Here is a 9,959-nt window from a genome sequence, read left to right as displayed (position 1 = left end):
GCAAATATTTTGTGGCGAGGCACAGGGAGCGTGTTTTCACCAGGAAGCAGCGTGAACCTCAGTATTATACCAAAACCCCCCCCGGAAAGTTCCGAACGGGCCAGTTTAACAAAGCCCCACATAAAAATCACGTCCCCCCTGAGACGCAAGCCCGGCTGGGCTAGCACCTCCCCAGGCCAGCTTGCCGAACGCCGGCTGGGCAAAGTTTCGCATCTTACTTTGGGGTTTGTTTTTATTTTGTTTAAAGGGGAAGGACGGTGATAAAAGTTGCTTTTCAAGGTGGTGGCGGTGGCGGCGGAACACAAGGAGAGAGCAAAAAGAGGGAGTGCAGGAGACAGCGAGGGATGGCAGAGGGCTTGGGGACTGGGATGTGGCCAGTGGGAATGCAGCAGCCACGGTGCAAGTTAATCAGATAATAATCAAAGCGATTGCATAAAAACCTCCTTTGGAGGCGGCTTGGCGCTGCCTGCTCGGCTCGAGGAGTTGCCCCGGGCTGCGGCTCACTTTGGGGCTGGTTGCTGGGGAGGGCGGGGGGAGAAGCCTGCGCTCAGCATGCAAAAGAGCAGGGCCAAGGGAGCGAGGCGGAGATGGCAGAGGAGGCGGCAGTGGGCAGCCGGCGAGTCGGTCCGGTCCGGGTTTTGCCGGCAGCCCCCGGGCAGCAGCAGCAGCAGCAGCCCTATGCAATGTGGTTCGGCTGTCTATGTACTTCCAGAGCGAGGAGGGATGTAGAGGTGGGTTTGCGGGGAAGGAGACGCTGCCTTCGAGGAGAGACCCCCCCTCCACCCTTCACTTCTTTTTTTTTTTTTTTTCATTTCCCCTTTGTGAGCCCCCCCTCCCATGCACGCGACCCTTTGATCTGGGCGCTGCAGCCCCCCCCCCCCCCGGCTGATTTACCCCCCCCCCCGACAGGAGGGGAGGGAGACAAACACCCCTCGCCTTGTAAAGAGATAATTTTTTGGCAGGTGTTATTATTTTTTTTTTTTTTGCATGCTCTGGATTTGGCTCTTTAATCCGGCCGGCGACAGCTCGCGCGCGCACACACACACACGCACTGCCCGGAGTGGTGGTGGCTGCAGCTCCCATCCCTCCCTTCTCCTCCTTCCTCCCCCTGCCGCTGCTGCTTCTCCTGCTCTTGCTCCGGATCGCTCTTCCTCCGGTAGGTGCATGAGAGTGAAAAGGCCTCTGTGCTCGCTAAATATGCAGATGCATTCACGGGCGGCGGAAGAGTTGGGGGAAAAGTCTCGGGAAAAAGTTTGCCCTGTAATTTCCCTTCCGTTCAGGTGCTGATCAGTGGCCCAGGGGAGAGGGGGCAGATCAAACCCTTTGCTCCCACCCACCCCCTTATCCCTAACCCCCCTCGTCCCTACCTCCGCTGGGATGGAGAAGTGCTGCAGAAGGTTGGTCTCAGATCACTGGGTCTAGACAAAAAAGGGGATTTTGGGGGGGATGGGATCCTCCACGGGAGATGACCCGTGAGTTCGCCCCAGCCCGGCTGGCACCAGGGGTCCCTGGAGCAGAGACATCCAGGGAGGGGGTTAGCCACCCTCCCGCACTTTCCTTTTAAAGTCCCCCCCCCCAAGGGAAACTAATCGACTCCCCCGGCCCGATTCTTCCAGTTTTGGGTATTTTTTGCGGGGTGGGGCAAACCCCACGCACCGCGATTGGAAAGACACCGGAGAAAGTGACCAGTCCCCTGTGTGTGTGTGTGTGTGTGTGTGTGTGTGTGTCCTGTAGCGTTCGGAGTCATGTAAGTCCCAGATCACTGCTGCTTTATTGGGGTTGCTGCCGGGAGCATGGGGGGGGGGGAGGTTGTTGTGGCGGCCGCGAGGACGGGGCGTTTGTTTAATGAGCAAAGTTTTGTTTGCAATATTGAAATTGTCCTTCCTGCCCCCCTTCTCTCCCCCCCTTGAGTGAAATTAACAGGAGGGGGAAATGGGATGGCAAATGTCAGTTTCCAACACGGGGCGGTGGCACGGTGGCTGCAGCCAGCCCCTCTATCCCAGGACGCTGCATTATTGATCAGGAGCCCACCCCCTCCTGATCTAATCACTGGTTTGTTTCCCGGGTTACAATGGTGTCTGAAAGCAGCAGGCTGGCTCTAGCTGACCCTTCTGCTTGTGTGAGCCGCGGATTAGAGCGGCGCCCGCTAGCGCCGCTGCAGCTCAGGGGCTGTCAGCAATTCCTAGCCCTGCTTTCCAGGGGCTGGCGATTCAGCAAACAAACCCAGGCCGCCCACCCTCCCTCGCCTGCCTCCAACTTGCCATGCAGAGCCTGGCGCTGCTGGGCAGAGGGAGGGGACGGGGAGCAGCACAAGGGCGGCTGGGGGCCAGACTTTGGGTTTTCCCGGCTTTAATTTCCCCCCCCCCCTCTTTTTTTTTTTTTTTTTTTCATAGCTGGAGGAAGAGGATTTGGGGCAGAACAGCGTTCCCTGGGCTGATCTTTTTCTTTTCTGTAGCTCAGAGGGTATTCAAAGTGTTTGGGTCACTTGTTCAGAGTTTTCTACAGGGTTTTTTTTTTTTTTTTTTTTTTTTTTTAATATAAAAGCAACAGGAGGGCTGAGTTTGTTTCATTTATTTTTAAAGCAAATTTTGCATCCACAGAGTAGCTGAAATCCGTCTATTTTGTTGTTGCCCATTTTAGTTTTGTTTCCCAAACTGCAGTCAGTGAGGGATGGCCGGCGTGCAGGATGCGCGGCTCACTGGAACTGAGCCATGTGTGACAAGTAACTTAAGGTTTTTGTTTTTTTTAACCAAGTAATACTTTTCCCCCACTTTGCCTTTGAGTCGGTAATATGCGATTCATACTGGAGCTCCACTCCCCCTGCATTTGATGTGTGGGCACTGAACGTACATTAAGAATAAAAGATTAAATGGAAGCAGACGATTGCAATGTACAATGTGTAATTTATCTAATACGCATCCACAGCGCACGCTGCTAGCTGTAAAGCTGTAGTGTATTTTGCAAATGATTTACTGTACTGTTGATTATTATACAAAACTCGGCTCAATCTTAGCTCAACTCATTGAGGCCCAATGTTATATCCTCCAATAACCAATGCCCTTCCCATTCCACCCAGTTGTTTGGTTTGGGTCCTCTAATTCTTTGCTCAAATGAGGAAAAAAGGAAGTGCTACTTATTCTGGGTCCTAAACATAAACAAAGCTGTACACACATCCAGTGATAACAGATCACATGTGTGCAGAGCTCCATGTGACCCTGATCCAGCAATCTTTGCCCCCATGAGTAGACTCCTTGGAGAGGATGGGATGACTGGCGTGATTTGAGGACTACTTGAGGGAGTAAAGGATCCATGCCCTCTTAGTTGTAGGATACCTGGGAAATACCGTGTTTTAAAAGAACAACTTAATGGTTGGGATTGCCCCATGTGTAACCCACTGAATTAGGATGTAGGGCACATTTCTTATCACCATGCAGCTTGAAAGATATATTGCATGCAAGGGGTAGGGGCTGGATCTTGCACCACTGAACTCAATGGAAGTTGTCTTTTTGATGCCTTTGGGAATAGGCCCTGACTGATATGACAATGTCAGTGGTCCTTTAATGGTTCCCCTGCCTGGCTTTTCCAGGCTCCTTGGACCCCTTATTCTGTCACAGGGACACTTCCCCACCTTCACTTGCTGTTGCACCTTTTTAAAAAAAAGTTCTTAAATTGCTGGAAGAAAAACGAAAGGCTAAATTTCCAGGAGCTGCTCCCGCAAAGCTACCCATGAACTTCCATGCTTATGCATGCAGATAGGACCCCGTGACTTCAGATCAGGTAGCTGCCTATACAGGAGGGTAGTTAGGTGTTTCTCTCCCTGATTTGCCTGTCCAAGTGTGGGATTTATTAAAAAATGCACCCATAGCACCTGGGAGTGAAAATTTGGCCTGCAGGCTACTTCCCTACAAGCAACTGCTTTAAGTAATTGTGTGGGGTCCAGCTTAAACCCACCAAAGACAGGAAATTCAGAGCTCAGACTGCAACTTCATTGTTAACTCCAACCCCGTTTATCCCCTCTGTGTGCTGGAGGATTCCCCAAACACTGGGTGGTCTTCTATGCTGCACCTAGGCATAGGGAGAACTTGGGCTGACAAAGGTCCCAGCCTGAATATACTTGCTTTCACTTAGTGCTACTGTAACTGGGGTTTTTTCCTTTTGTTTATTTGTGTGAGGTTTTAAAAAATGTTCCAACAGTTAAATAGCTTTGCTTTAATGTGCGCTTTGAAAGAAGCATGAGCCATTGAAATTGAAGGCCAAGTAGCAAGGATTTTGCCTTTAAGAGGTGTTGATTAATAGAAAAGCAGACCTGGGTTTTTCCTTTGGTGTGTAAAGTACCCTTTAGTTAGACATAGAAAACAGAGTGCCCCTTTCCAAAAAAATTCCTTTCCTAAAAGATTGTGCATGGTGTCGCCTTTTGAAAAAATGACAACAACAAACAGTCTGGGCATTTAGACCTTGATGAGAACTCTCAGTGCAATGTCAAAAACAAATTGGCTTCTTTAGTGCCTTATTGAGCACAAAACCCTTAAGTGTCATTCTCCAAGGCTTCTGCCCACATTGGCGAGGCAGAGAGGGGCGGGTTTAGCTCCCTTTGCTGCCAAGTGTAAATTTATTGCCTGATTTTAGTAGTGTCCCCCTATGGAATTGGGAGCTGTTGGTAACATTTACTGTGTTCCCCTGCAATGGGAATGTCACTTAAATCCAAGTAGGCACCATTGTGTGCGTGTATGCATAGATGTGCATTTTATCAGCCTTATAGACTCAATGATCTGAACTCCAGAGGTTTTTTGGGGGTTAACCTATCAGAGCGTGATAATAAAAGTAAACTAACAAAAGAAGCGCCTATAGCTTTCTGCTGGTGAGGGTTGACTTGGCTCTGTGTGTTTGAAGTTCTAGTCGATGTTCTTCCTCTGCACATTAAAGCTAACAAAGTGGCTTATGAGGAAATGACAGTTTAAAGCGCCGGACAAATGAAATCGACATAGTAAATGTTCGGAATCATTTGAAAGTTCGGCTGATTCCATGAATGAAACTCATTGAATGAACTTGCGTGGGAGTTTTGTTTACTGGTGGCAAATGCAAAGTGCACATTGCAAAACGTGATTGCTTACCCTGGATTAGAGAGATAATAAAAGAAGATATTAGATGTGTCTGCATTGGGCTAAACAAGGGCATTTGAAGCATGCAGAGGTTATTGAATGGGGGGTGGGAAGGGGAGAAGGCGGTGGTGGTGCAGGCAGTGTGTGTGTGTGTGTGTGTGTGTGTGTCATGTGTGCAAGGGCTTTGTACAATGTAAAACTTTTTGAATGGATGCATGCACACATCATTCACAGGTTATCACCACTTTGGTGGGGAAATAGATGAATTGCTTGAGGCTTTGAGCCAAGTTGTTACTGACATGGATTTAAGGGCAGAGATCTGAGGCGCAAAGGGACCCAGCTTTGTCTCTGCCAGATGCCACAAGGTTGACTTTGGTGCAATCGTGCCGGCTTATGCTAGCACGGAGTTTGGACCGCGGTGCCTGTGAAATAACATTGGGCCGTGTTACACTCCAGCAGCGTGGGATGCACTGAAGGCTGAGGACTGATCAAGCCAAAAGTGCATGTGTGACATTAACTGGCTGAGGATGTATTTGCAGGTGCCTCTTTCCAAAAACCAGCTTGTTCTTCCTTGATAAAAGATGCAGTTGTCATGAGTCGTGCTAGAGAGGGATGCTGAAATGGGGTTTACTGTGGTAGGGACTTGTCCAGTGCATCTTACAAGCGGCTTCTATCACAGAGAGGCCAAATTGTCCTCTCCCTAAGCAGAGGAAATGTCCCCTTTGGTTAAGTGTGTCCCCTCCCCGCAGATCCGGTGGCATCTCCTCCATTGGTTTTGGGGAATCAACCCTCCCTGCCCACCCCATAGGTTAGGGGATAAACTCTCCTCCTAAGCAATGATCCAGAGAGAAGGCAGAGGGGAGCTCATGGCATTTCCTGACTTGTTCTCACCGGGGCACTCTCGGGCCATGCGTTTGGAGCCCGTGGGGACACGCGGCTCGGTAGGGTGACCAGACAGCAAGTGTGAAAAATCGGGACAGGGGATGGGGGTAATAGGAGCCTATATAAGAAAAAGACCCAAAAATCAGGATTGTCCCTATAAAATCGGGACATCTGGTCACCCTACGCAGCTGCCTGTCGGTATCGTTTGTTCCTAAGCACAATGTGGTTTTCTGGTGGTTTCACTTCTGAGCTCTGCCAGTAGCACTTAGGGCCAGACCCTCAGCTGGTGTAAATCAGCATAACTGCACCGATGTCAATGGAGATGATCTACACCCGTGGAGGATCTGGCCCTTTGGCCCATTCAGTTTTCAAAGCTTGGTAACACAGAGCAAGGTGAATTACAAATGAGAGGGTTGGAGGTTTTCTGGGGGGGGGGGGGGACTGGATTGGCCCCGGGGGGGGGGACAGGGTCATATGGGGCTTTTCACCTCTAGGGTGCTGGTTCCAATCTGGCTCCAGTGCAGCAGTGACTGGGAGCCATTTGGTGACATGAGTTGACCATGTTCTCAGCTGAATCCTAGCAAAGCAGGAGCCTGCCCCGCAGAGAGACACTATTGCAAGGGGGGCTTGTAATTTTATTGCAAAATACCAGACAGATCACTGGCCTGATCATCTTCTCAGTTACACCAGTGTCACGCCGTTGCCTTTAGCAGTGTGGGTCACACCAGATTTACACCACAGTGGAGCAAGTTCTGCTGATATTTTGCTGCTTTCCCATGTGCTTTCTCCAAGGCCAAAGCCTCCAGAAGAGGGCTGAGTTTGGCAAAGGGGCAATGAAGGAATTGGGGGTTTACTGTGTGACATTAAAAGCTCTGAGCCAGACTCACTGCTGGTGTAAACCAGCAGAGTTCTGTGACTTTACAGAAGTGTGCCAATGTACACAAGCAGAGGATTTGGTCCCCAGCACCTTAGGTGCCATGGAAGACCGTACCGGGGAGTGGGTAAATTTGCTGCAGTGCCCACCCTGCGACTGAGCCAGACTCAGGGGTCTGTAGAAAGTGTAGGAGGTGGGGTGGAGGAGAAGGAGAGAGGGAGAAGGCTGACTTCCGCTCACCTTACCTGATTTCCGTTTACTCCAGTCTGACTCCACTAATCTCAGTGCAGGTCCTCCTGATTTACACTGGTGTGCAGGAGAGCAGATTCGGGCCCATTGTGCCTGGAAGGGCCAATCTGGAGCTTGAAAGCCAGTGTGAGCCAAGCCCCTGTGAGCGGTGGTGTCGGTTACTCTCTCTGGGCCTGCATCTGCTCTCACGCCACTGGATCCAGGCTCAGGCCCTACATCTATCTTGGCCAGGTGGCATCTGTGGGGCGGCACAGGCGCATAGCTCGTGCAGACGAGGCGTTTGATGGGTGTGCACGCTGGCCCCATTCTGGGCAGCGGTCTGGCCGCTTGAATCTGTTCTTGGGGGTGTAAAAAGGCTGGAGACCAGGCTACACGTGGGCTTGGGCTGGGGGGTAGCAGATGGTGCAGGTGTGAGTGAAAACCTGGAGGGAAGGGTGCTGTGTTACTGTATCTCTGGCTGCTACCAGCCCCTGGTCCCTTCCACTCCCATCTCCTGGGTTTGCAGGCCCACTGGATCGTGCGAGTGCCATCGCTTCACCATTTACACCAATCCTGGATTTGTCCCCAAAGCTTTCCCAGGGACTGCCCACCCCCTGGCTTTGGGGCCAGATCCTCCAGGGACCTGTAAATCAGGGAGTCCATGGCACTACGCCAGCTCACACCCGATGAGGAACTGCCCTGGCCCCCTTGGTGGGAAGTTTCCCTCCCGATGCAGGACAGGTTCTGGTGCTGGGATCCTTAGGATGGGCTGGGGGAGCCTTTGGGAGTGACTGCCACTTTCAGGGTGAGGAGTCTTGAAACAAATCATGCCAAGCCGCCAAGATGGCTGTTTTGAGGCCAGCTCCCTGCTCACCCGTCAGCAGCCTGGCTGGGCGCTGGCCCGGATCCCGCTCTGTCTGGGACCTAGCAGCAGGCATCTCCTCTGGCACTCTTCTACCTTTGCTATTCAAATGCCTTCCCTGCTTGGGAGACTCTGGATTTCCTGCCGGCGCGGTGGTGTGGCTTTCCACACTTTGTCTGGCTGCCACTCCATCACGCGCTTTGATGGCCACATTCAGGCTCACAATGAGGAGGCCGGAGCCAGCCCCCTCCAGTCCTGCCCTCCCCCCCTCCCTTCCTCCACCCTCCACACAGATCCACCACTCCCCTCCTCAGGAAGCTGGTTCTACTGGGGCGGTGCTGACCTGCCCTGGTCTCTCCCCCACCCTCTTCACTGATGGCAAATTTGTTTTCCCAAACTTGGGCACAGGAAGGACCCCTTGATTAAGTGTATTAATAGTTAAACTTTCAGCTCATAGCTTAAACTCACCAGACCACGAAAAGCCTCCATCGTGTTTACTCATGCTCTGGTGCTCAACAAGAATATAGTGCTGAAGCTTTCCTCCACCCCCCCCACCCCCCCCCAAGCGTCAACTTCAACTTCCAGGAGAGAGGGGGCCTTTCTGGCTCTTTTCTCCCCCAGAGGACCCCGGATCTGGGGGCAATCCTAGCTTTTCCTGTTGGATCCCTCTCCAGCTCTGCGAGCTTTGGTAACAGAGGTGGAGACTGAATTCCTCCCTTGGCCGAAGGAGCATTTAACATTTCCCCCTCTTGCTAGTGCTTTGAATCCTTTTTTTCCTTAATGGAAACCCAAGTTGTCTCCTGTTGGAGCTGGGCAGGTCCAATGGGACTGATCTTTACCCCTCTTTGATGAGCCTGTTTGCCTAGTGACACCCAGCTCCATTGAAATTTACCTTCTGTGGAGTGGAGGAGGATGATTGTTTGTTAAGCCAGTGATGCCCCAGGATCAGGACCCCATTGTGCTCCACGCTGCACAGAGTAAGAGACAGTCCCTGCCTTGAATTGCTTCCAGTCTGCATAGACCAGACAGACAAAGGGGGAGGGAGGACAGACAAGGTGTAACACAAAAAAGGGAGGCAAATGGCCTCTTAGATCAGCTTGGAGTGAGTGGGGAGGAGCTGAGTTAACAGGCCTGGGGGGGGGGGGGGGGGAGGACTGGCAATATTGACTGGGGTAGGGGAGGTAGGAATGAGGCTGCAGCGGAGGGGCTGGGAGGGCAGAAAATAAGAGGTGGTTGGAGCAGACAACCAATCAGCAAATAGTGGGGGGGAAAAAGCAGCCCCTTTCCCTAACCAGCAAAGCCCTTATGCAGCCAGAGAGGGAGAAAACAATGGAATCTGCTCAGAGCTTTGGGGTCCGACTCCAAGGTGATGTGGACAAGGGGCAGGTCCCAGGGCAGCCAGTGGGTGTGAAGGGGTCAGCGGGGCCTGTGGCAGCTCTCACTCCCCATGGCAGCAATCGGCGGCGGCCAAGTGGCATCAGCGTAACAATGGTGTACATGAAGCCAAGTCCAGCCCAAAGGGGCTCTGAGCCGGTATGGCTTGCACCCCGTTCAGAGCTGTGGTTAAAGGAGGGGAAGGTTCTTTGCGACTCTTGTGCTCGTTGCTTCTCTGCCCATGTTGGGGCAGGGCCAGCTTCCCCTCCTGCCCACCCACGCTGGGTGTTGCCTGGGCGAGCTGGCTGGGCAGGGCCCGGGGAGCCAGTGGTATCTTCTCTGCAGATAAACGGGGAGCAAGGAACAGAGTGGCCCGTGCGGGGGAGAGCTGCTCTTGCTCGACTGGAAGGGACGGCGGCTTGATGCAGGAGGTCAGATGGGATGATCATCACGGTCCCTTCTGGCCTTAGCATCTATGATTCTCAGAAAGTGTTTCTCATAGGCCCAGGGTATCCTGTGTGCCCCGGAGCTCTGCAGCCCCAGAGTGGCTTTGTTATGTGATGGGGGAGCCTAGCAGTCTTGGATTGGGAGACAGATTTCATTTATTTTGTGGGGGGGGTTGCAGAGGGTGAGCCCAGAA

General features: G+C 52.2%; 1 protein-coding gene across 3 annotated transcripts in view; it reads left to right on the top strand.

The window, feature by feature from the left end:
* The first annotated feature begins 877 nt into the window (after positions 1–877).
* Positions 878–9,959, top strand: part of CXXC5 (CXXC finger protein 5) — a 99,561-nt gene continuing 90,479 nt past the window's right edge. For all 3 annotated transcript variants that reach the window (XM_024193994.2, XM_024193993.2, XM_024193995.2), the window contains exon 1: positions 878–1,156. The gene's annotated coding sequence lies outside the window, so the exon portion shown is untranslated. The remainder of the gene's footprint in view (positions 1,157–9,959) is intronic.

This window comes from Terrapene carolina, unplaced genomic scaffold, assembly GCF_002925995.2.
Source record: "Terrapene carolina triunguis isolate 2854851 unplaced genomic scaffold, T_m_triunguis-2.0 Scaffold838, whole genome shotgun sequence".
Taxonomy (NCBI): Eukaryota; Metazoa; Chordata; order Testudines; family Emydidae; genus Terrapene; species Terrapene triunguis.
This window is presented reverse-complemented; position numbering and strand designations above follow the sequence as displayed.